The sequence below is a fragment of the Narcine bancroftii genome, chromosome 7, assembly GCF_036971445.1.
Source record: "Narcine bancroftii isolate sNarBan1 chromosome 7, sNarBan1.hap1, whole genome shotgun sequence".
Lineage (NCBI taxonomy): Eukaryota > Metazoa > Chordata > Chondrichthyes > Torpediniformes > Narcinidae > Narcine > Narcine bancroftii.
Window position 1 is genome coordinate 123,955,470 of NC_091475.1, and position 26,255 is coordinate 123,981,724.

Here is a 26,255-nt window from a genome sequence, read left to right on the forward strand (position 1 = left end):
GATTCCCTGCCTCTAATTTCCCAGCTCTGATTCCCCGCCTCTGATTCCCCGTGTCTGTTTTCCTGCCTCTGATTCCCCGCCTCTGATTACCCATGTCTGATTCACCGCCTCTGATTCCCCACCTCTGATTCCCCATCTCTGATTCCGCACATCCGATTCCCTGCCTCTGATTCCCCGCCTCTGATTCACTGCCTCTGCTTCCCCAGCTCTGATTCCCCGCCTGTGATTCCCCGCGTCTTATTCCCTGCTTCTGATTCTGATTCCCTGCCTCTGATTCCCCATCTCTGATTCCGCACATCTGATTCCCTGCCTCTGATTCCCCACCTCTGATTCCCCATATCTGATTCCCCGCCTCTGTTTCCCCACCTCTGATTCCCCGCCTCTGTTTCCCCATATCTAAGTCCCCGCCTCTGATTCCCCAACTCTGATTCCCCACCTCTGATTCCCCAGCTCTCATTCCCCGCCTCTGATCCCCGCATCTGATTCCCTGCATCTGATTCCCAGCCTCTGATTCCCTGCCTCTGATTCCCAACCTCTGATTCCCCACCTCTGATTCCCCATATCTGATTCCCCGCCTCTGTTTCCACGCCTCTGATTCCCCGCCTTTGATTCCCCCGTCTGATTCCCAGCCTCTGAAACCCCGTGTCTGATTTCTTGCCTCTGATTCCCCGCCTCTGATTCCCCATCTCTGATTCACAGCCTCTGATTCCCCACCTCTGATTCCCCATCTCTGATTCCGCACATCTGATTCCCTGCCTCTGATTCCCCATCTCTGATTCACCGCCTTTGATTCGCCACCTCTGATTCCCCATATCTGATTCCCCGCCTCTGTTTCCCCGCCTCTGATTCCCCGCCTCTGATTCCCCATATCTCATTCCCCGCCTCTGAATCCCCATCTCTGATTCCCGGACTCTGATTCCCCACCTCTGATTCCCGGCCTCTTATTCCCGGCATCTGATTCCGGCCTCTGATTCCCGGCCTCTGATTCCCTGCTTCTGATTCTGATTCCCTGCCTTTGATTCCCCATCTCTGATTCCGCACATCTGATTCCCTGCCTCTGATTCCCCATCTCTGATTCCCCATATCTGATTCCCCTTCTCTGTTTCCCCGCCTCTGATTCCCCGCCTCTGTTTCCCAATATCTAAGTCCCCGCCTCTGATTCCCCAACTCTGATTCCCCACCTCTGATTCCCCAGCTCTGATTCCCCGCCTCTGATTCCCCGCATCTGATTCCCTGCATCTGATTCCAAGCCTCTGATTCCCTGCCTCTGATTCCCAACCTCTGATTCCCCACCTCTGATTCCCCATATCTGATTCCCAGCCTCTGTTTCCCCGCCTCTGATTCCCTGCCTCTGTTTCCCCATATCTGATTCCCGGCCTCTGATTCCCTGCCTCTGATTCCCCGCCTCTGATTCCCTGCCTCTGATTCCCCATCTCCGATTCCGCACATCTGATTCCCTGCCTCTGATTCCCCGCCTCTGATTCCCCGCCTCCGATTCCCTGCCTCTGATTCCCAACCTCTGATTCCCCACCTCTGATTCCCCGTGTTTGATTCCCCGCCTCTGTTTCCCCGCCTCTGATTCCCCGCCTCTGATTCCCCAACTCTAATTCCCCGCCTCTGATTCCCCATATCTGATTCCCCGCCTCTGTTTCCCCGCCTCTGATTCCCCGCCCCTGTTTCCCCATATCTGATTCCCTGCCTCTGATTCCCCAACTTTGATTCCCAGCCTCTGATTCCCCAGCTCTGATACCACGCCTCTGATTCCACGTGTTTGATTCCCTGCCTCTGATTCCCCGCCTCTGATTCCCCATCTCTGATTCACCGCCTTTGATTCGCCACCTCTGATTCCCCATATCTGATTCCCCACCTCTGTTTCCCCGCCTCTGATTCCCCGCCTCTGATTCTCCATATCTCATTCCCCGCCTCTGAATCCACATCACTGATTCCCAGACTCTGATTCCCCACCTCTGATTCCCGGCCTCTTATTCCCAGCATCTGATTCCAGGCCTCTGATTCCCGGTCTCTGACTCCCCGCTTCTGATTCTGATTCCCTGCCTCTGATTCCCCATCTCTGATTCCGCACATCTGATTACCTGCCTCTGATTCCCCACCTCTGATTCCCCATATCTGATTCCTCGCCTCTGTTTCCCCGCCTCTGATTCCCCGCCTCTGATTCCCCAGCTCTGATTCCCCGCCTCTGATTTTCCGTGTTTGAATCCCTGCCTCTGATTCCCGGCCTCTGATTCCCCATCTCTGATTCACCGCCTTTGATTCGCCACCTCTGATTCCCCATATCTGATTCCCCGCCTCTGTTTCCCCGCCTCTGATTCCCCGCCTCTGATTCCCCAGCTCTGACTCCCCGCCTCTGATTCCCCAGCTCTGATTCCCCGCCTCTGATTCCCCGTGTTTGATTCCCTGCCTCTGATTCCCCGCCTCTGATTCCCCATCTCTGATTCACCGCCTTTGATTCGCCACCTCTGATTCCCCATATCTGATTCCTCGCCTCTGTTTCCCCGCCTCTGATTCCCCGCCTCTGATTCCCCAGCTCTGATTCCCCGCCTCTGATTTTCCGTGTTTGATTCCCTGCCTCTGATTCCCGGCCTCTGATTCCCCATCTCTGATTCACCGCCTTTGATTCGCCACCTCTGATTCCCCATATCTGATTCCCCGCCTCTGTTTCCCCGCCTCTGATTCCCCGCCTCTGATTCCCCAGCTCTGATTCCCCGCCTCTGATTCCCCGTGTTTGATTCCCTGCCTCTGATTCCCCGCCTGTGATTCCCCATCTCTGATTCACCGCCTTTGATTCGCCACCTCTGATTCCCCATATCTGATTCCTCGCCTCTGTTTCCCCGCCTCTGATTCCCCGCATCTGATTCCCCAGCTCTGATTCCCCGCCTCTGATTTTCCGTGTTTGATTCCCTGCCTCTGATTCCCGGCCTCTGATTCCCCATCTCTGATTCACCGCCTTTGATTCGCCACCTCTGATTCTCCATATCTGATTCCTCGCCTCTATTTCCCCGCCTCTGATTCCCCGCCTCTGATTCCCCAGCTCTGATTCCCCGCCTCTGATTTTCCGTGTTTGATTCCCTGCCTCTGATTCCCGGCCTCTGATTCCCCATATCTGATTCCCCGCCTCTGAATCCCCAACTCTAATTCCCTGCCTCTGATTCCCCAGCTCTGATTCCCCGCCTTTGATTCCCCCGTCTGATTCCCAGCCTCTGAAACCCCGTGTCTGATTTCTTGCCTCTGATTCACCGCCTCTGATTCCCCATCTCTGATTCACAGCCTCTGATTCCCCACCTCTGATTCCCAATCTCTGATTCCGCACATCTGATTCCCTGCCTCTGATTCCCCGACTCTGATCCCCACCTCTGATTCCCCAGCTCTGATTCCCCGCCTCTGATTCCCCAACTCTGATTCCCCGCCTCTGATTCCCCAGCTCTGATTCCCCACCTCTGATTCCCCGTGTTTGATTCCCTGCCTCTGATTCCCCGCCTCTGATTCCCCATCTCTGATTCACCGCCTTTGATTCGCCACCTCTGATTCCCCATATCTGATTCCTCGCCTCTGTTTCCCCGCCTCTGATTCCCCGCCTCTGATTCCCCAGCTCTGATTCCCCGCCTCTGATTTTCCGTGTTTGATTCCCTGCCTCTGATTCCCCAGCTCTGATTCCCCGCCTTTGATTCCCCCGTCTGATTCCCAGCTTCTGAAACCCCGTGTCTGATTTCTTGCCTCTGATTCCCCGCCTCTGATTCCCCATCTCTGATTCACAGCCTCTGATTCCCCACCTCTGATTCCCCATCTCTGATTCCGCACATCTGATTCCCTGCCTCTGATTCCCCGACTCTGATCCCCACCTCTGATTCCCCAGCTCTGATTCCCCGCCTCTGATTCCCCAACTCTGATTCCCCGCCTCTGATTCCCCAGCTCTGATTCCCCGCCTCTGATTCCCCGTGTTTGATTCCCTGCCTCTGATTCCCCGCCTCTGATTCCCCATCTCTGATTCACCACCTTTGATTCGCCACCTCTGATTCCCCATATCTGATTCCTCGCCTCTGTTTCCCCGCCTCTGATTCCCCGCCTCTGATTCCCCAGCTCTGATTCCCCGCCTCTGATTTTCCGTGTTTGATTCCCTGCCTCTGATTCCCGGCCTCTGATTCCCCATCTCTGATTCACCGCCTTTGATTCGCCACCTCTGATTCCCCATATCTGATTCCCCGCCTCTGTTTCCCCGCCTCTGATTCCCCGCTTCTGATTCCCCATATCTCATTCCCCGCCTCTGAATCCCCATCTCTGATTCCCGGACTCTGATTCCCCACCTCTGATTCCCGGCCTCTTATTCCCGGCATCTGATTCCGGCCTCTGATTCCCGGCCTCTGATTCCCTGCTTCTGATTCTGATTCCCTGCCTCTGATTCCCCATCTCTGATTCCGCACATCTGATTCCCTGCCTCTGATTCCCCGCCTCTGATTCCCCGCCTCTGTTTCCCAATATCTAAGTCCCCGCCTCTGATTCCCCAACTCTGATTCCCCACCTCTGATTCCCCAGCTCTGATTCCACCCCTCTGATTCCCCGCATCTGATTCCCTGCATCTGATTCCAAGCCTCTGATTCCCTGCCTCTGATTCCCAACCTCTGATTCCCCACCTCTGATTCAGCACATCTGATTCCCTGCCTCTGATTCCCCGACTCTGATCCCCACCTCTGATTCCCAATCTCTGATTCCCGGACTCTGATTCCCCACCTCTGATTCCCGGCCTCTGATTCCCTGCTTCTGATTCCCCATCTCTGATTCCGCAAATTTAATTCCCTGCCTCTGATTCCCCACCTCTGATTCCCCATATCTGATTCCCCGCCTCTGTTTCCCGGCCTCTGATTCCCCGCTTCTGATTCTGATTCCCTGCCTCTGATTCCCCATCTCTGATTCCGCACATCTGATTCCCTGCCTCTGATTCCCCACCTCTGATTCTCCATATCTGATTCCTCGCCTCTGTTTCCCCGCCTCTGATTCCCCGCCTCTGATTCCCCAGCTCTGATTCCCCGCCTCTGATTTTCCGTGTTTGATTCCCTGCCTCTGATTCCCGGCCTCTGATTCCCCATATCTGATTCCCCGCCTCTGAATCCCCAACTCTGATTCCCTGCCTCTGATTCCCCAGCTCTGATTCCCCGCCTTTGATTCCCCCGTCTGATTCCCAGCCTCTGAAACCCCGTGTCTGATTTCTTGCCTCTGATTCACCGCCTCTGATTCCCCATCTCTGATTCACAGCCTCTGATTCCCCACCTCTGATTCCCAATCTCTGATTCCGCACATCTGATTCCCTGCCTCTGATTCCCCGACTCTGATCCCCACCTCTGATTCCCCAGCTCTGATTCCCCGCCTCTGATTCCCCAACTCTGATTCCCCGCCTCTGATTCCCCAGCTCTGATTCCCCGCCTCTGATTCCCCGTGTTTGATTCCCTGCCTCTGATTCCCCGCCTCTGATTCCCCATCTCTGATTCACCGCCTTTGATTCGCCACCTCTGATTCCCCATATCTGATTCCTCGCCTCTGTTTCCCCGCCTCTGATTCCCCGCCTCTGATTCCCCAGCTCTGATTCCCCGCCTCTGATTTTCCGTGTTTGATTCCCTGCCTCTGATTCCCCAGCTCTTATTCCCCGCCTTTGATTCCCCCGTCTGATTCCCAGCTTCTGAAACCCCGTGTCTGATTTCTTGCCTCTGATTCCCCGCCTCTGATTCCCCATCTCTGATTCACAGCCTCTGATTCCCCACCTCTGATTCCCCATCTCTGATTCCGCACATCTGATTCCCTGCCTCTGATTCCCCGACTCTGATCCCCACCTCTGATTCCCCAGCTCTGATTCCCCGCCTCTGATTCCCCAACTCTGATTCCCCGCCTCTGATTCCCCAGCTCTGATTCCCCGCCTCTGATTCCCCGTTTTTGATTCCCTGCCTCTGATTCCCCGCCTCTGATTCCCCATCTCTGATTCACCACCTTTGATTCGCCACCTCTGATTCCCCATATCTGATTCCGCACATCTGATTACCTGCCTCTGATTCCCCACCTCTGATTCCCCATATCTGATTCCCCGCCTCTGTTTCCCCACCTCTGATTCCCCGCCTCTGTTTCCCCATATCTAATTCCCCACCTCTGATGCCCCAACTCTGATTCCCCGCCTCTGATTCCACAGCTCTGATTCCCCGCCTCTGATTCCCCACATCCGATTCCCCATATCTGATTCCCCGCCTCTGTTTCCCCGCCCCTGATTTCCCGCCTCTGTTTCCCCATATCTGATTCCCCGCCTCTGATTCCCAACTATGAGTCCCCGCCTCTTATTCCCCAGCTCTGATTCCCCGCCTCTGTTTCCCCATATCTGATGCCCCGCCTCTATTTGCCCGCCTCTGATTCCCCGCCTCTGTTTCCCCATATCTGATTCCCCGCCTCTGATTCCCAACTATGATTCCCTGCCTCTAATTTCCCAGCTCTGATTCCCCGCCTCTGATTCCCCGTGTCTGTTTTCCTGCCTCTGATTCCCCGCCTCTGATTACCCATGTCTGATTCACCGCCTCTGATTCCCCACCTCTGATTCCCCATCTCTGATTCCGCACATCCGATTCCCTGCCTCTGATTCCCCGCCTCTGATTCACTGCCTCTGCTTCCCCAGCTCTGATTCCCCGCCTGTGATTCCCCGCGTCTTATTCCCTGCTTCTGATTCTGATTCCCTGCCTCTGATTCCCCATCTCTGATTCCGCACATCTGATTCCCTGCCTCTGATTCCCCACCTCTGATTCCCCATATCTGATTCCCCGCCTCTGTTTCCCCACCTCTGATTCCCCGCCTCTGTTTCCCCATATCTAAGTCCCCGCCTCTGATTCCCCAACTCTGATTCCCCACCTCTGATTCCCCAGCTCTCATTCCCCGCCTCTGATCCCCGCATCTGATTCCCTGCATCTGATTCCCAGCCTCTGATTCCCTGCCTCTGATTCCCAACCTCTGATTCCCCACCTCTGATTCCCCATATCTGATTCCCCGCCTCTGTTTCCACGCCTCTGATTCCCCGCCTTTGATTCCCCCGTCTGATTCCCAGCCTCTGAAACCCCGTGTCTGATTTCTTGCCTCTGATTCCCCGCCTCTGATTCCCCATCTCTGATTCACAGCCTCTGATTCCCCACCTCTGATTCCCCATCTCTGATTCCGCACATCTGATTCCCTGCCTCTGATTCCCCATCTCTGATTCACCGCCTTTGATTCGCCACCTCTGATTCCCCATATCTGATTCCCCGCCTCTGTTTCCCCGCCTCTGATTCCCCGCCTCTGATTCCCCATATCTCATTCCCCGCCTCTGAATCCCCATCTCTGATTCCCGGACTCTGATTCCCCACCTCTGATTCCCGGCCTCTTATTCCCGGCATCTGATTCCGGCCTCTGATTCCCGGCCTCTGATTCCCTGCTTCTGATTCTGATTCCCTGCCTTTGATTCCCCATCTCTGATTCCGCACATCTGATTCCCTGCCTCTGATTCCCCATCTCTGATTCCCCATATCTGATTCCCCTTCTCTGTTTCCCCGCCTCTGATTCCCCGCCTCTGTTTCCCAATATCTAAGTCCCCGCCTCTGATTCCCCAACTCTGATTCCCCACCTCTGATTCCCCAGCTCTGATTCCCCGCCTCTGATTCCCCGCATCTGATTCCCTGCATCTGATTCCAAGCCTCTGATTCCCTGCCTCTGATTCCCAACCTCTGATTCCCCACCTCTGATTCCCCATATCTGATTCCCAGCCTCTGTTTCCCCGCCTCTGATTCCCTGCCTCTGTTTCCCCATATCTGATTCCCGGCCTCTGATTCCCTGCCTCTGATTCCCCGCCTCTGATTCCCTGCCTCTGATTCCCCATCTCCGATTCCGCACATCTGATTCCCTGCCTCTGATTCCCCGCCTCTGATTCCCCGCCTCCGATTCCCTGCCTCTGATTCCCAACCTCTGATTCCCCACCTCTGATTCCCCGTGTTTGATTCCCCGCCTCTGTTTCCCCGCCTCTGATTCCCCGCCTCTGATTCCCCAACTCTAATTCCCCGCCTCTGATTCCCCATATCTGATTCCCCGCCTCTGTTTCCCCGCCTCTGATTCCCCGCCCCTGTTTCCCCATATCTGATTCCCTGCCTCTGATTCCCCAACTTTGATTCCCAGCCTCTGATTCCCCAGCTCTGATACCACGCCTCTGATTCCACGTGTTTGATTCCCTGCCTCTGATTCCCCGCCTCTGATTCCCCATCTCTGATTCACCGCCTTTGATTCGCCACCTCTGATTCCCCATATCTGATTCCCCACCTCTGTTTCCCCGCCTCTGATTCCCCGCCTCTGATTCTCCATATCTCATTCCCCGCCTCTGAATCCACATCACTGATTCCCAGACTCTGATTCCCCACCTCTGATTCCCGGCCTCTTATTCCCAGCATCTGATTCCAGGCCTCTGATTCCCGGTCTCTGACTCCCCGCTTCTGATTCTGATTCCCTGCCTCTGATTCCCCATCTCTGATTCCGCACATCTGATTACCTGCCTCTGATTCCCCACCTCTGATTCCCCATATCTGATTCCTCGCCTCTGTTTCCCCGCCTCTGATTCCCCGCCTCTGATTCCCCAGCTCTGATTCCCCGCCTCTGATTTTCCGTCTTTGAATCCCTGCCTCTGATTCCCGGCCTCTGATTCCCCATCTCTGATTCACCGCCTTTGATTCGCCACCTCTGATTCCCCATATCTGATTCCCCGCCTCTGTTTCCCCGCCTCTGATTCCCCGCCTCTGATTCCCCAGCTCTGACTCCCCGCCTCTGATTCCCCAGCTCTGATTCCCCGCCTCTGATTCCCCGTGTTTGATTCCCTGCCTCTGATTCCCCGCCTCTGATTCCCCATCTCTGATTCACCGCCTTTGATTCGCCACCTCTGATTCCCCATATCTGATTCCTCGCCTCTGTTTCCCCGCCTCTGATTCCCCGCCTCTGATTCCCCAGCTCTGATTCCCCGCCTCTGATTTTCCGTGTTTGATTCCCTGCCTCTGATTCCCGGCCTCTGATTCCCCATCTCTGATTCACCGCCTTTGATTCGCCACCTCTGATTCCCCATATCTGATTCCCCGCCTCTGTTTCCCCGCCTCTGATTCCCCGCCTCTGATTCCCCAGCTCTGATTCCCCGCCTCTGATTCCCCGTGTTTGATTCCCTGCCTCTGATTCCCCGCCTGTGATTCCCCATCTCTGATTCACCGCCTTTGATTCGCCACCTCTGATTCCCCATATCTGATTCCTCGCCTCTGTTTCCCCGCCTCTGATTCCCCGCATCTGATTCCCCAGCTCTGATTCCCCGCCTCTGATTTTCCGTGTTTGATTCCCTGCCTCTGATTCCCGGCCTCTGATTCCCCATCTCTGATTCACCGCCTTTGATTCGCCACCTCTGATTCTCCATATCTGATTCCTCGCCTCTATTTCCCCGCCTCTGATTCCCCGCCTCTGATTCCCCAGCTCTGATTCCCCGCCTCTGATTTTCCGTGTTTGATTCCCTGCCTCTGATTCCCGGCCTCTGATTCCCCATATCTGATTCCCCGCCTCTGAATCCCCAACTCTAATTCCCTGCCTCTGATTCCCCAGCTCTGATTCCCCGCCTTTGATTCCCCCGTCTGATTCCCAGCCTCTGAAACCCCGTGTCTGATTTCTTGCCTCTGATTCACCGCCTCTGATTCCCCATCTCTGATTCACAGCCTCTGATTCCCCACCTCTGATTCCCAATCTCTGATTCCGCACATCTGATTCCCTGCCTCTGATTCCCCGACTCTGATCCCCACCTCTGATTCCCCAGCTCTGATTCCCCGCCTCTGATTCCCCAACTCTGATTCCCCGCCTCTGATTCCCCAGCTCTGATTCCCCACCTCTGATTCCCCGTGTTTGATTCCCTGCCTCTGATTCCCCGCCTCTGATTCCCCATCTCTGATTCACCGCCTTTGATTCGCCACCTCTGATTCCCCATATCTGATTCCTCGCCTCTGTTTCCCCGCCTCTGATTCCCCGCCTCTGATTCCCCAGCTCTGATTCCCCGCCTCTGATTTTCCGTGTTTGATTCCCTGCCTCTGATTCCCCAGCTCTGATTCCCCGCCTTTGATTCCCCCGTCTGATTCCCAGCTTCTGAAACCCCGTGTCTGATTTCTTGCCTCTGATTCCCCGCCTCTGATTCCCCATCTCTGATTCACAGCCTCTGATTCCCCACCTCTGATTCCCCATCTCTGATTCCGCACATCTGATTCCCTGCCTCTGATTCCCCGACTCTGATCCCCACCTCTGATTCCCCAGCTCTGATTCCCCGCCTCTGATTCCCCAACTCTGATTCCCCGCCTCTGATTCCCCAGCTCTGATTCCCCGCCTCTGATTCCCCGTGTTTGATTCCCTGCCTCTGATTCCCCGCCTCTGATTCCCCATCTCTGATTCACCACCTTTGATTCGCCACCTCTGATTCCCCATATCTGATTCCTCGCCTCTGTTTCCCCGCCTCTGATTCCCCGCCTCTGATTCCCCAGCTCTGATTCCCCGCCTCTGATTTTCCGTGTTTGATTCCCTGCCTCTGATTCCCGGCCTCTGATTCCCCATCTCTGATTCACCGCCTTTGATTCGCCACCTCTGATTCCCCATATCTGATTCCCCGCCTCTGTTTCCCCGCCTCTGATTCCCCGCTTCTGATTCCCCATATCTCATTCCCCGCCTCTGAATCCCCATCTCTGATTCCCGGACTCTGATTCCCCACCTCTGATTCCCGGCCTCTTATTCCCGGCATCTGATTCCGGCCTCTGATTCCCGGCCTCTGATTCCCTGCTTCTGATTCTGATTCCCTGCCTCTGATTCCCCATCTCTGATTCCGCACATCTGATTCCCTGCCTCTGATTCCCCGCCTCTGATTCCCCGCCTCTGTTTCCCAATATCTAAGTCCCCGCCTCTGATTCCCCAACTCTGATTCCCCACCTCTGATTCCCCAGCTCTGATTCCACCCCTCTGATTCCCCGCATCTGATTCCCTGCATCTGATTCCAAGCCTCTGATTCCCTGCCTCTGATTCCCAACCTCTGATTCCCCACCTCTGATTCAGCACATCTGATTCCCTGCCTCTGATTCCCCGACTCTGATCCCCACCTCTGATTCCCAATCTCTGATTCCCGGACTCTGATTCCCCACCTCTGATTCCCGGCCTCTGATTCCCTGCTTCTGATTCCCCATCTCTGATTCCGCAAATTTAATTCCCTGCCTCTGATTCCCCACCTCTGATTCCCCATATCTGATTCCCCGCCTCTGTTTCCCGGCCTCTGATTCCCCGCTTCTGATTCTGATTCCCTGCCTCTGATTCCCCATCTCTGATTCCGCACATCTGATTCCCTGCCTCTGATTCCCCACCTCTGATTCCCCATATCTGATTTCCCGCCTCTGTTTCCCCGCCTCTGATTCCCCGCCTCTGTTTCCCCATATCTAATTCCCAACCTCTGATGCCCCAACTCTGATTCCCTGCCTCTGATTCCCCGCGTTGTATTCCCTGCCTCTGATTCCCCGCCTGTGATTCCCCATCTCTGATTCACTACCTCTGATTCCCCACCTCTGATTCCCCATATCTGATTCCCCGCCTCTGAATCCCCAACTCTGATTCCCTGCCTCTGATTCCCCAGCTCTGATTCCCCGCCTTTGATTCCCCCGTCTGATTCCCAGCCTCTGAAACCCCGTGTCTGATTTCTTGCCTCTGATTCCCCGCCTCTCATTCCCCATCTCTGATTCACAGCCTCTGATTCCCCACCTCTGATTCCCCATCTCTGATTCCGCACATCTGATTCCCTGCCTCTGATTCCCCGACTCTGATCCCCACCTCTGATTCCCCAGCTCTGATTCCCCGCCTCTGATTCCCCAACTCTGATTCCCCGCCTCTGATTCCCCAGCTCTGATTCCCCGCCTCTGATTCCCCGTGTTTGATTCCCTGCCTCTGATTCCCCGCCTCTGATTCCCCATCTCTGATTCACCGCCTTTGATTCGCCACCTCTGATACCCCATATCTGATTCCTCGCCTCTGTTTCCCCGCCTCTGATTCCCCGCCTCTGATTCCCCAGCTCTGATTCCCCGCCTCTGATTTTCCATGTTTGATTCCCTGCCTGGGATTCCCCAGATCTGATTCCCCGCCTTTGATTCCCCCGTCTGATTCCCAGCCTCTGAAACCCCGTGTCTGATTTCTTGCCTCTGATTCCCCGCCTCTGATTCCCCATCTCTGATTCACAGCCTCTGATTCCCCACCTCTGATTCCCCATCTCTGATTCCGCACATCTGATTCCCTGCCTCTGATTCCCCGACTCTGATGCCCACCTCTGATTCCCCAGCTCTGATTCCCCGCCTCTGATTCCCCAACTCTGATTCCCCGCCTCTGATTCCCCAGCTCTGATTCCCCGCCTCTGATTCCCCGTGTTTGATTCCCTGCCTCTGATTCCCCGCCTCTGATTCCCCATCTCTGATTCACCGCCTTTGATTCGCCACCTCTGATTCCCCATATCTGATTCCTCGCCTCTGTTTCCCCGCCTCTGATTCCCCACCTCTGATTCCCCAGCTCTGATTCCCCGCCTCTGATTTTCCGTGTTTGATTCCCTGCCTCTGATTCCCGGCCTCTGATTCCCCATCCCTGATTCACCGCCTTTGATTCGCCACCTCTGATTCCCCATATCTGATTCCCCGCCTCTGTTTCCCCGCCTCTGATTCCCCGCCTCTGATTCCCCAGCTCTGACTCCCCGCCTCTGATTCCCCAGCTCTGATTCCCCGCCTCTGATTCCCCGTGTTTGATTCCCTGCCTCTGATTCCCCGCCTCTGATTCCCCATCTCTGATTCACCGCCTTTGATTCGCCACCTCTGATTCCCCATATCTGATTCCTCGCCTCTGTTTCCCCGCCTCTGATTCCCCGCCTCTGATTCCCCAGCTCTGATTCCCCGCCTCTGATTTTCCGTGTTTGATTCCCTGCCTCTGATTCCCGGCCTCTGATTCCCCATCTCTGATTCACCGCCTTTGATTCGCCACCTCTGATTCCCCATATCTGATTCCCCGCCTCTGTTTCCCCGCCTCTGATTCCCCGCCTCTGATTCCCCAGCTCTGATTCCCCGCCTCTGATTCCCCGTGTTTGATTCCCTGCCTCTGATTCCCCGCCTCTGATTCCCCATCTCTGATTCACCGCCTTTGATTCGCCACCTCTGATTCCCCATATCTGATTCCTCGCCTCTGTTTCCCCGCCTCTGATTCCCCGCATCTGATTCCCCAGCTCTGATTCCCCGCCTCTGATTTTCCGTGTTTGATTCCCTGCCTCTGATTCCCGGCCTCTGATTCCCCATCTCTGATTCACCGCCTTTGATTCGCCACCTCTGATTCTCCATATCTGATTCCTCGCCTCTGTTTCCCCGCCTCTGATTCCCCGCCTCTGATTCCCCAGCTCTGATTCCCCGCCTCTGATTTTCCGTGTTTGATTCCCTGCCTCTGATTCCCGGCCTCTGATTCCCCATATCTGATTCCCCGCCTCTGAATCCCCAACTCTGATTCCCTGCCTCTGATTCCCCAGCTCTGATTCCCCGCCTTTGATTCCCCCGTCTGATTCCCAGCCTCTGAAACCCCGTGTCTGATTTCTTGCCTCTGATTCACCGCCTCTGATTCCACATCTCTGATTCACAGCCTCTGATTCCCCACCTCTGATTCCCAATCTCTGATTCCGCACATCTGATTCCCTGCCTCTGATTCCCCGACTCTGATCCCCACCTCTGATTCCCCAGCTCTGATTCCCCGCCTCTGATTCCCCAACTCTGATTCCCCGCCTCTGATTCCCCAGCTCTGATTCCCCGCCTCTGATTCCCCGTGTTTGATTCCCTGCCTCTGATTCCCCGCCTCTGATTCCCCATCTCTGATTCACCGCCTTTGATTCGCCACCTCTGATTCCCCATATCTGATTCCTCGCCTCTGTTTCCCCGCCTCTGATTCCCCGCCTCTGATTCCCCAGCTCTGATTACCCGCCTCTGATTTTCCGTGTTTGATTCCCTGCCTCTGATTCCCCAGCTCTTATTCCCCGCCTTTGATTCCCCCGTCTGATTCCCAGCTTCTGAAACCCCGTGTCTGATTTCTTGCCTCTGATTCCCCGCCTCTGATTCCCCATCTCTGATTCACAGCCTCTGATTCCCCACCTCTGATTCCCCATCTCTGATTCCGCACATCTGATTCCCTGCCTCTGATTCCCCGACTCTGATCCCCACCTCTGATTCCCCAGCTCTGATTCCCCGCCTCTGATTCCCCAACTCTGATTCCCCGCCTCTGATTCCCCAGCTCTGATTCCCCGCCTCTGATTCCCCGTTTTTGATTCCCTGCCTCTGATTCCCCGCCTCTGATTCCCCATCTCTGATTCACCACCTTTGATTCGCCACCTCTGATTCCCCATATCTGATTCCGCACATCTGATTACCTGCCTCTGATTCCCCACCTCTGATTCCCCATATCTGATTCCCCGCCTCTGTTTCCCCACCTCTGATTCCCCGCCTCTGTTTCCCCATATCTAATTCCCCACCTCTGATGCCCCAACTCTGATTCCCCGCCTCTGATTCCACAGCTCTGATTCCCCGCCTCTGATTCCCCACATCCGATTCCCCATATCTGATTCCCCGCCTCTGTTTCCCCGCCCCTGATTTCCCGCCTCTGTTTCCCCATATCTGATTCCCCGCCTCTGATTCCCAACTATGAGTCCCCGCCTCTTATTCCCCAGCTCTGATTCCCCGCCTCTGTTTCCCCATATCTGATGCCCCGCCTCTATTTGCCCGCCTCTGATTCCCCGCCTCTGTTTCCCCATATCTGATTCCCCGCCTCTGATTCCCAACTATGATTCCCTGCCTCTAATTTCCCAGCTCTGATTCCCCGCCTCTGATTCCCCGTGTCTGTTTTCCTGCCTCTGATTCCCCGCCTCTGATTACCCATGTCTGATTCACCGCCTCTGATTCCCCACCTCTGATTCCCCATCTCTGATTCCGCACATCCGATTCCCTGCCTCTGATTCCCCGCCTCTGATTCACTGCCTCTGCTTCCCCAGCTCTGATTCCCCGCCTGTGATTCCCCGCGTCTTATTCCCTGCTTCTGATTCTGATTCCCTGCCTCTGATTCCCCATCTCTGATTCCGCACATCTGATTCCCTGCCTCTGATTCCCCACCTCTGATTCCCCATATCTGATTCCCCGCCTCTGTTTCCCCACCTCTGATTCCCCGCCTCTGTTTCCCCATATCTAAGTCCCCGCCTCTGATTCCCCAACTCTGATTCCCCACCTCTGATTCCCCAGCTCTCATTCCCCGCCTCTGATCCCCGCATCTGATTCCCTGCATCTGATTCCCAGCCTCTGATTCCCTGCCTCTGATTCCCAACCTCTGATTCCCCACCTCTGATTCCCCATATCTGATTCCCCGCCTCTGTTTCCACGCCTCTGATTCCCCGCCTTTGATTCCCCCGTCTGATTCCCAGCCTCTGAAACCCCGTGTCTGATTTCTTGCCTCTGATTCCCCGCCTCTGATTCCCCATCTCTGATTCACAGCCTCTGATTCCCCACCTCTGATTCCCCATCTCTGATTCCGCACATCTGATTCCCTGCCTCTGATTCCCCATCTCTGATTCACCGCCTTTGATTCGCCACCTCTGATTCCCCATATCTGATTCCCCGCCTCTGTTTCCCCGCCTCTGATTCCCCGCCTCTGATTCCCCATATCTCATTCCCCGCCTCTGAATCCCCATCTCTGATTCCCGGACTCTGATTCCCCACCTCTGATTCCCGGCCTCTTATTCCCGGCATCTGATTCCGGCCTCTGATTCCCGGCCTCTGATTCCCTGCTTCTGATTCTGATTCCCTGCCTTTGATTCCCCATCTCTGATTCCGCACATCTGATTCCCTGCCTCTGATTCCCCATCTCTGATTCCCCATATCTGATTCCCCTTCTCTGTTTCCCCGCCTCTGATTCCCCGCCTCTGTTTCCCAATATCTAAGTCCCCGCCTCTGATTCCCCAACTCTGATTCCCCACCTCTGATTCCCCAGCTCTGATTCCCCGCCTCTGATTCCCCGCATCTGATTCCCTGCATCTGATTCCAAGCCTCTGATTCCCTGCCTCTGATTCCCAACCTCTGATTCCCCACCTCTGATTCCCCATATCTGATTCCCAGCCTCTGTTTCCCCGCCTCTGATTCCCTGCCTCTGTTTCCCCATATCTGATTCCCGGCCTCTGATTCCCTGCCTCTGATTCCCCGCCTCTGATTCCCTGCCTCTGATTCCCCATCTCCGATTCCGCACATCTGATTCCCTGCCTCTGATTCCCCGCCTCTGATTCCCCGCCTCCGATTCCCTGCCTCTGATTCCCAACCTCTGATTCCCCACCTCTGATTCCCCGTGTTTGATTCCCCGCCTCTGTTTCCCCGCCTCTGATTCCCCGCCTCTGATTCCCCAACTCTAATTCCCCGCCTCTGATTCCCCATATCTGATTCCCCGCCTCTGTTTCCCCGCCTCTGATTCCCCGCCCCTGTTTCCCCATATCTGATTCCCTGCCTCTGATTCCCCAACTTTGATTCCCAGCCTCTGATTCCCCAGCTCTGATACCACGCCTCTGATTCCCCGTGTTTGATTCCCTGCCTCTGATTCCCCGCCTCTGATTCCCCATCTCTGATTCACCGCCTTTGATTCGCCACCTCTGATTCCCCATATCTGATTCCCCACCTCTGTTTCCCCGCCTCTGATTCCCCGCCTCTGATTCTCCATATCTCATTCCCCGCCTCTGAATCCACATCACTGATTCCCAGACTCTGATTCCCCACCTCTGATTCCCGGCCTCTTATTCCCAGCATCTGATTCCAGGCCTCTGATTCCCGGTCTCTGACTCCCCGCTTCTGATTCTGATTCCCTGCCTCTGATTCCCCATCTCTGATTCCGCACATCTGATTACCTGCCTCTGATTCCCCACCTCTGATTCCCCATATCTGATTCCTCGCCTCTGTTTCCCCGCCTCTGATTCCCCGCCTCTGATTCCCCAGCTCTGATTCCCCGCCTCTGATTTTCCGTGTTTGAATCCCTGCCTCTGATTCCCGGCCTCTGATTCCCCATCTCTGATTCACCGCCTTTGATTCGCCACCTCTGATTCCCCATATCTGATTCCCCGCCTCTGTTTCCCCGCCTCTGATTCCCCGCCTCTGATTCCCCATATCTCATTCCCCGCCTCTGAATCCCCATCTCTGATTCCCGGACTCTGATTCCCCACCTCTGATTCCCGGCCTCTTATTCCCGGCATCTGATTCCGGCCTCTGATTCCCGGCCTCTGATTCCCTGCTTCTGATTCCCCATCTCTGATTCCGCAAATCTAATTCCCTGCCTCTGATTCCCCACCTCTGATTCCCCATATATGATTCCCCGCCTCTGTTTCCCGGCCTCTGATTCCCCGCTTCTGATTCTGATTCCCTGCCTCTGATTCCCCATCTCTGATTCCGCACATCTGATTCCCTGCCTCTGATTCCCAACCTCTGATTCCCCATCTCTGATTCATCGCCTTTGATTCGCCACCTCTGATTCCCCATATCTGATTCCTCGCCTCTGTTTCCCCGCCTCTGATTCCCCGCCTCTGATTCCCCATATCTCATTCCCCGCTTCTGATTCCCCATCTCTGATTCCCGGACTCTGATTCCCCACCTCTGATTCCCGGCCTCTTATTCCCGGCATCTGATTCCGGCCTCTGATTCCCGGCCTCTGATTCCCTGCTTCTGATTCCCCATCTCTGATTCCGCAAATCTAATTCCCTGCCTCTGATTCCCTGCCTCTGATTCCCCAACTTTGATTCCCAGCATCTGATTCCCCTGCTCTGATTCCCCGCCTCTGATTCCCCGCATCTGATTCCCTGCATCTGATTCGAAGCCTCTGATTCCCTGCCTCTGATTCCCAACCTCTGATACCCCACCTCTGATTCCCCATCTCTGATTCCGCACATCCGATTCCCTGCCTCTGATTCCCCGCCTCTGATTCACTGCCTCTGCTTCCCCAGTTCTGATTCCCCGCCTCTGATTCATCGCGTCTTATTCCCTGCTTCTGATTCTGATTCCCTGCCTCTGATTCCCCATCTCTGATTCCGCACATCTGATTCCCTGCCTCTGATTCCCCACCTCTGATTCCCCATATCTGATTCCCCGCCTCTGTTTCCCCACCTCTGATTCCCCGCCTCTGTTTCCCCATATCTAAGTCCCCGCCTCTGATTCCCCAACTCTGATTCCCCACCTCTGATTCCCCAGCTCTCATTCCCCGCCTCTGATCCCCGCAACTGATTCCCTGCATCTGATTCCCAGCCTCTGATTCCCTGCCTCTGATTCCCAACCTCTGATTCCCCACCTCTGATTCCGCACATCTGATTACCTGCCTCTGATTCCCCACCTCTGATTCCGCACATCTGATTACCTGCCTCTGATTCCCCACCTCTGATTCCCCATATCTGATTCCTCGCCTCTGTTTCCCCGCCTCTGATTCCCCGCCTCTGATTCCCCAGCTCTGATTCCCCGCCTCTGATTTTCCGTGTTTGATTCCCTGCCTCTGATTCCCGGCCTCTGATTCCCCATCTCTGATTCACCGCCTTTGATTCGCCACCTCTGATTCCCCATATCTGATTCCCCTCCTCTGTTTCCCCGCCTCTGATTCCCCGCCTCTGATTCCCCATATCTCATTCCCCGCCTCTGAATCCCCATCTCTGATTCCCGGACTCTGATTCCCCACCTCTGATTCCCAGCCTCTTATTCCCGGCATCTGATTCCGGCCTCTGATTCCCGGCCTCTGATTCCCTGCTTCTGATTCCCCATCTCTGATTCCGCAAATCTAATTCCCTGCCTCTGATTCCCCACCTCTGATTCCCCATATCTGATTCCCCGCCTCTGTTTCCCGGCCTCTGATTCCCCGCTTCTGATTCTGATTCCCTGCCTCTGATTCCCCATCTCTGATTCCGCACATCTGATTCCCTGCCTCTGATTCCCAACCTCTGATTCCCCATCTCTGATTCATCGCCTTTGATTCGCCACCTCTGATTCCCCATATCTGATTCCTCGCCTCTGTTTCCCCGCCTCTGATTCCCCGCCTCTGATTCCCCATATCTCATTCCCCGCCTCTGATTCCCCATCTCTGATTCCCGGACTCTGATTCCCCACCTCTGATTCCCGGCCTCTTATTCCCGGCATCTGATTCCGGCCTCTGATTCCCGGCCTCTGATTCCCTGCTTCTGATTCCCCATCTCTGATTCCGCAAATTTAATTCCCTGCCTCTGATTCCCCACCTCTGATTCCCCATATCTGATTCCCCGCCTCTGTTTCCCGGCCTCTGATTCCCCGCTTCTGATTCTGATTCCCTGCCTCTGATTCCCCATCTCTGATTCCGCACATCTGATTCCCTGCCTCTGATTCCCCACCTCTGATTCCCCATATCTGATTTCCCGCCTCTGTTTCCCCGCCTCTGATTCCCCGCCTCTGTTTCCCCATATCTAATTCCCAACCTCTGATGCCCCAACTCTGATTCCCTGCCTCTGATTCCCCGCGTTCTATTCCCTGCCTCTGATTCCCCGCCTGTGATTCCCCATCTCTGATTCACTACCTCTGATTCCCCACCTCTGATTCCCCATATCTGATTCCCCGCCTCTGAATCCCCAACTCTGATTCCCTGCCTCTGATTCCCCAGCTCTGATTCCCCGCCTTTGATTCCCCCGTCTGATTCCCAGCCTCTGAAACCCCGTGTCTGATTTCTTGCCTCTGATTCCCCGCCTCTGATTCCCCATCTCTGATTCACAGCCTCTGATTCCCCACCTCTGATTCCCCATCTCTGATTCCGCACATCTGATTCCCTGCCTCTGATTCCCCGACTCTGATCCCCACCTCTGATTCCCCAGCTCTGATTCCCCGCCTCTGATTCCCCAACTCTGATTCCCCGCCTCTGATTCCCCAGCTCTGATTCCCCGCCTCTGATTCCCCATCTCTGATTCACCGCCTTTGATTCGCCACCTCTGATACCCCATATCTGATTCCTCGCCTCTGTTTCCCCGCCTCTGATTCCCGGCCTCTGATTCCCCAGCTCTGATTCCCCGCCTCTGATTTTCCATGTTTGATTCCCTGCCTGGGATTCCCCAGCTCTGATTCCCCGCCTTTGATTCCCCCGTCTGATTCCCAGCCTCTGAAACCCCGTGTCTGATTTCTTGCCTCTGATTCCCCGCCTCTGATTCCCCATTTCTGATTCACAGCCTCTGATTCCCCACCTCTGATTCCCCATCTCTGATTCCGCACATCTGATTCCCTGCCTCTGATTCCCCGACTCTGATGCCCACTTCTGATTCCCCAGCTCTGATTCCCCGCCTCTGATTCCCCAACTCTGATTCCCCGCCTCTGATTCCCCAGCTCTGATTCCCCGCCTCTGATTCCCCGTGTTTGATTCCCTGCCTCTGATTCCCCGCCTCTGATTCCCCATCTCTGATTCACCGCCTTTGATTCGCCACCTCTGATTCCCCATATCTGATTCCTCGCCTCTGTTTCCCCGCCTCTGATTCCCCACCTCTGATTCCCCAGCTCTGATTCCCCGCCTCTGATTTTCCGTGTTTGATTCCCTGCCTCTGATTCCCGGCCTCTGATTCCCCATCCCTGATTCACCGCCTTTGATTCGCCACCTCTGATTCCCCATATCTGATTCCCCGCCTCTGTTTCCCCGCCTCTGATTCCCCGCCTCTGATTCCCCAGCTCTGACTCCCCGCCTCTGATTCCCCAGCTCTGATTCCCCGCCTCTGATTCCCCGTGTTTGATTCCCTGCCTCCGATTCCCCGCCTCTGATTCCCCATCTCTGATTCACCGCCTTTGATTCGCCACCTCTGATTCCCCATATCTGATTCCTCGCCTCTGTTTCCCCGCCTCTGATTCCCCGCCTCTGATTCCCCAGCTCTGATTCCCCGCCTCTGATTTTCCGTGTTTGATTCCCTGCCTCTGATTCCCGGCCTCTGATTCCCCATCTCTGATTCACCGCCTTTGATTCGCCACCTCTGATTCCCCATATCTGATTCCCCGCCTCTGTTTCCCCGCCTCTGATTCCCCGCCTCTGATTCCCCAGCTCTGATTCCCCGCCTCTGATTCCCCGTGTTTGATTCCCTGCCTCTGATTCCCCGCCTCTGATTCCCCATCTCTGATTCACCGCCTTTGATTCGCCACCTCTGATTCCCCATATCTGATTCCTCGCCTCTGTTTCCCCGCCTCTGATTCCCCGCATCTGATTCCCCAGCTCTGATTCCCCGCCTCTGATTTTCCGTGTTTGATTCCCTGCCTCTGATTCCCGGCCTCTGATTCCCCATCTCTGATTCACCGCCTTTGATTCGCCACCTCTGATTCTCCATATCTGATTCCTCGCCTCTGTTTCCCCGCCTCTGATTCCCCGCCTCTGATTCCCCAGCTCTGATTCCCCGCCTCTGATTTTCCGTGTTTGATTCCCTGCCTCTGATTCCCGGCCTCTGATTCCCCATATCTGATTCCCCGCCTCTGAATCCCCAACTCTGATTCCCTGCCTCTGATTCCCCAGCTCTGATTCCCCGCCTTTGATTCCCCCGTCTGATTCCCAGCCTCTGAAACCCCGTGTCTGATTTCTTGCCTCTGATTCACCGCCTCTGATTCCCCATCTCTGATTCACAGCCTCTGATTCCCCACCTCTGATTCCCAATCTCTGATTCCGCACATCTGATTCCCTGCCTCTGATTCCCCGACTCTGATCCCCACCTCTGATTCCCCAGCTCTGATTCCCCGCCTCTGATTCCCCAACTCTGATTCCCCGCCTCTGATTCCCCAGCTCTGATTCCCCGCCTCTGATTCCCCGTGTTTGATTCCCTGCCTCTGATTCCCCGCCTCTGATTCCCCATCTCTGATTCACCGCCTTTGATTCGCCACCTCTGATTCCCCATATCTGATTCCTCGCCTCTGTTTCCCCGCCTCTGATTCCCCGCCTCTGATTCCCCAGCTCTGATTCCCCGCCTCTGATTTTCCGTGTTTGATTCCCTGCCTCTGATTCCCCAGCTCTGATTCCCCGCCTTTGATTCCCCCGTCTGATTCCCAGCTTCTGAAACCCCGTGTCTGATTTCTTGCCTCTGATTCCCCGCCTCTGATTCCCCATCTCTGATTCACAGCCTCTGATTCCCCACCTCTGATTCCCCATCTCTGATTCCGCACATCTGATTCCCTGCCTCTGATTCCCCGACTCTGATCCCCACCTCTGATTCCCCAGCTCTGATTCCCCGCCTCTGATTCCCCAACTCTGATTCCCCGCCTCTGATTCCCCAGCTCTGATTCCCCGCCTCTGATTCCCCGTGTTTGATTCCCTGCCTCTGATTCCCCGCCTCTGATTCCCCATCTCTGATTCACCACCTTTGATTCGCCACCTCTGATTCCCCATATCTGATTCCTCGCCTCTGTTTCCCCGCCTCTGATTCCCCGCCTCTGATTCCCCAGCTCTGATTCCCCGCCTCTGATTTTCCGTGTTTGATTCCCTGCCTCTGATTCCCGGCCTCTGATTCCCCATCTCTGATTCACCGCCTTTGATTCGCCACCTCTGATTCCCCATATCTGATTCCCCGCCTCTGTTTCCCCGCCTCTGATTCCCCGCTTCTGATTCCCCATATCTAATTCCCCGCCTCTGAATCCCCATCTCTTATTCCCGGACTCTGATTCCCCACCTCTGATTCCCGGCCTCTTATTCCCGGCATCTGATTCCGGCCTCTGATTCCCGGCCTCTGATTCCCTGCTTCTGATTCTGATTCCCTGCCTCTGATTCCCCATCTCTGATTCCGCACATCTGATTCCCTGCCTCTGATTCCCCGCCTCTGATTCCCCGCCTCTGTTTCCCAATATCTAAGTCCCCGCCTCTGATTCCCCAACTCTGATTCCCCACCTCTGATTCCCCAGCTCTGATTCCACCCCTCTGATTCCCCGCATCTGATTCCCTGCATCTGATTCCAAGCCTCTGATTCCCTGCCTCTGATTCCCAACCTCTGATTCCCCACCTCTGATTCCGCACATCTGATTCCCTGCCTCTGATTCCCCGACTCTGATCCCCACCTCTGATTCCCCACCTCTGATTCCCCGCCTCTGATTCCCCGTGTTTGATTCCCTGCCTCTGATTCCCCGCCTCTGATTCCCCATCTCTGATTCATCGCCTTTGATTCCCGGACTCTTATTCCCGGCATCTGATTCCGGCCTCTGATTCCCGACCTCTGATTCCCTGCTTCTGATTCCCCATCTCTGATTCCGCAAATCTAATTCCCTGCCTCTGATTCCCCACCTCTGATTCCCCATATCTGATTCCCCACCTCTGTTTCCCGGCCTCTGATTCCCCGCTTCTGATTCTGATTCCCTGCCTCTGATTCCCCATCTCTGATTCCGCACATCTGATTCCCTGCCTCTGATTCCACACCTCTGATTCCCCATATCTGATTTCCCGCCTCTGTTTCCCCGCCTCTGATTCCCCGCCTCTGTTTCCCCATATCTAATTCCCAACCTCTGATGCCCCAACTCTGATTCCCTGCCTCTGATTCCCCGCGTTCTATTCCCTGCCTCTGATTCCCCGCCTGTGATTCCCCATCTCTGATTCACCACCTCTGATTCCCCACCTCTGATTCCCCATATCTAATTCCCCGCCTCTGTTTGCCCGACTCTGATTCCCCGCCTCTGTTTCCCCATATCTGATTCCCCGCCTCTGAATCCCCAACTCTGATTCCCTGCCTCTGATTCCCCAGCTCTGATTCCCCGCCTTTGATTCCCCCGTCTGATTCCCAGCCTCTGAAACCCCGTGTCTGATTTCTTGCCTCTGATTCCCCGCCTCTGATTCCCCATCTCTGATTCACAGCCTCGGATTCCCCACCTCTGATTCCCCATCTCTGATTCCGCACATCTGATTCCCTGCCTCTGATTCCCCGACTCTGATCCCCACCTCTGATTCCCCAGCTCTGATTCCCCGCCTCTGATTCCCCAACTCTGATTCCCCGCCTCTGATTCCCCAGCTCTGATTCCCCGCCTCTGATTCCCCGTGTTTGATTCCCTGCCTCTGATTCCCCGCCTCTGATTCCCCATCTCTGATTCACCGCCTTTGATTCGCCACCTCTGATTCCCCATATCTGATTCCTCGCCTCTGTTTCCCCGCCTCTGATTCCCCGCCTCTGATTCCCCATATCTCATTCCCCGCCTCTGATTCCCCATCTCTGATTCCCGGACTCTGATTCCCCACCTCTGATTCCCGGCCTCTTATTCCCGGCATCTGATTCCGGCCTCTGATTCCCGGCCTCTGATTCCCTGCTTCTGATTCCCCATCTCTGATTCCCCATATCTGATTCCCCGCCTCTGTTTCCCCGCCTCTGATTCCCCGCCTCTGTTTCCCCATATCTAAGTCCCCGCCTCTGATTCCCCAACTTTGATTCCCCACCTCTGATTCCCCAGCTCTGATTCCCCGCCTCTGATTCCCAGCCTCTGATTCCCAACCTCTGATTCCCCACCTCTGATTCCCCATATCTCATTCCCCGCCTCTGTTTCCCCGCCTCTGATTCCCCGCCTCTGTTTCCCCATATCTGATCCCCGCCTCTATTTGCCTGCATCTGATTCCCCGCCTCTGTTTCCCCATATCTGATTCCCCGCCTCTGAATCCCCAACTCTGATTCCCTGCCTCTAATTTCCCAGCTCTGATTCCCCGCCTTTGATTCCCCGCGTCTGATTACCGGCCTCTGATTCCCCGCCTCTGATTCCCCATCTCTGATTCACAACCTCTGATTCCCCACCTCTGATACCCCATATCTGATTCCCCGCCTCTGTTTCCCCGCCTCTGATTCCCCACCTCTGGTTCCCCATATCTGATTCCCCGCCTCTGTTTCCCCGCCTCTGATTCCCCGCCTCTGTTTCCCCATATCTAAGTCCCCGCCTCTGATTCCCCAACTTTGATTCCCCACCTCTGATTCCCCAGCTCTGATTCCCCGCCTCTGATTCCCAGCCTCTGATTCCCAACCTCTGATTCCCCACCTCTGATTCCCCATATCTGATTCCCAGCCTCTGTTTCCCCGCCTCTGATTCCCCGCCTCTGTTTCCCCATATCTGATCCCCGCCTCTATTTGCCTGCATCTGATTCCCCGCCTCTGTTTCCCCATATCTGATTCCCCGCCTCTGAATCCCCAACTCTGATTCCCTGCCTCTAATTTCCCAGCTCTGATTCCCCGCCTCTGATTCCCCGCGTCTGATTACCGGCCTCTGATTCCCCGCCTCTGATTCCCCATCTCTGATTCACAACCTCTGATTCCCCACCTCTGATACCCCATATCTGATTCCCCACCTCTGTTTCCCCGCCTCTGATTCCCCACCTCTGATTCCCAATATCTGATTCCCCGCCTCTGATTCCCCACCTCTGATTCCCCACCTTTGATTCGCCAGCTATGATTCCCCGCCTCTGATTCCCCGTGTTTGATTCCCTGCCTCTGATTCCCGGCCTCTGATTCCCCATCTCTGATTCACCGCCTTTGATTCGCCACCTCTGATTCCCCATATCTGATACCCGCCTCTGTTTCCCCGCCTCTTATTCCCCTCCTCTGATTCCCCATATCTCATTCCCCGCCTCTGAATCCCCATCTCTGATTCCCGGACTCTGTTTCCCCACCTCTGATTCCCTGCTTCTGATTCTGATTCCCTGCCTTTGATTCCCCATCTCTGATTCCGCACATCTGATTCCCTGCCTCTGATTCCCCATCTCTGATTCCCCATATCTGATTCCCCGCCTCTGTTTCCCCGCCTCTGATTCCCCGCCTCTGTTTCCCAATATCTAAGTCCCCGCCTCTGATTCCCCAAATCTAATTCCCCACCTCTGATTCCCCAGCTCTGATTCCCCGCCTCTGATTCCCCGCATCTGATTCCCTGCATCTGATTCCCCGCCTCTGATTCCCCATCTCTGATTCACAACCTCTGATTCCCCACCTCTGATACCCCATATCTAATTCCCCGCCTCTGTTTCCCCGCCTCTGATTCCCCACCTCTAATTCCCAATATCTGATTCCCGGCCTCTGATTCCCCACATCTGATTCCCCGCCTCTGATTCGCCAGCTATGATTCCCCGCCTCTGATTCCCCGTGTTTGATTCCCTGCCTCTGATTCCCGGCCTCTGATTCCCCATCTCTGATTCACCACCTTTGATTCGCCACCTCT